General features: G+C 32.5%; 1 long non-coding RNA gene across 1 annotated transcript in view; it reads right to left on the reverse strand.

The window, feature by feature from the left end:
• The window catches only part of LOC108298908, a 12,638-nt gene that overhangs the window by 6,201 nt on the left and 5,801 nt on the right, over positions 1 to 636 (reverse strand). Inside the window, exon 2 of the long non-coding RNA XR_001822754.2 lies at positions 621 to 622. This is a non-coding gene — a long non-coding RNA (uncharacterized LOC108298908). The remainder of the gene's footprint in view (positions 1 to 620; positions 623 to 636) is intronic.

Consider the following 636-nt stretch of genomic DNA (forward strand, 5'->3'; position numbering starts at 1 on the left):
GTAGGGATTATGGAAACTGCAATTCATAATGAGATTTGGGTGTGGTCACAGCCAGGCCATATCACTGTGAGAACAAAATTTATTAACACATCTATAGTATTATGATTAGTGCTCAGTACAAAATAGCTATTATTAATAAGACATTTATATGCTGAATTATGTTAATACTTATTGCCACACAAATATTTTTCTATTACACATGAGTTTTCCAACCAATAGATGAATATGTATTTAAATTACAATTTTATTCTAAACGTGGCATATATATTTAGAATAATAGCATACACAGTAGAATATTCTGCAGCCTTAAAAAGAGGGAGACAACATCAATTGGAAAAATATGGATAAATTTAGAGGATACTTTACTAAGTAAAATAAGCCAGGTAGACAAAGAAAACTACTGCATGATTCCGCTTTTATGTGGAATCTAATAAAGTTGAAATAACAAAGTACAATGTGGAAGAATTGGTTACCAAAGACCGTTGTTGATAAAAGAATGCAAAGTTTTACAGACAGGATAAATACGTTTTGAGATCTATTGCACAGTAGGGTGACTACAGTCAATGATAATGTATTGTACATTTCAAAATAACTAACAGTGGCCGGGCGTGGTGGCTCACGCCTGTAATCCCAGCA

This window comes from Cebus imitator, unplaced genomic scaffold, assembly GCF_001604975.1.
Source record: "Cebus imitator isolate Cc_AM_T3 unplaced genomic scaffold, Cebus_imitator-1.0 Scaffold1188, whole genome shotgun sequence".
Taxonomy (NCBI): Eukaryota; Metazoa; Chordata; class Mammalia; order Primates; family Cebidae; genus Cebus; species Cebus imitator.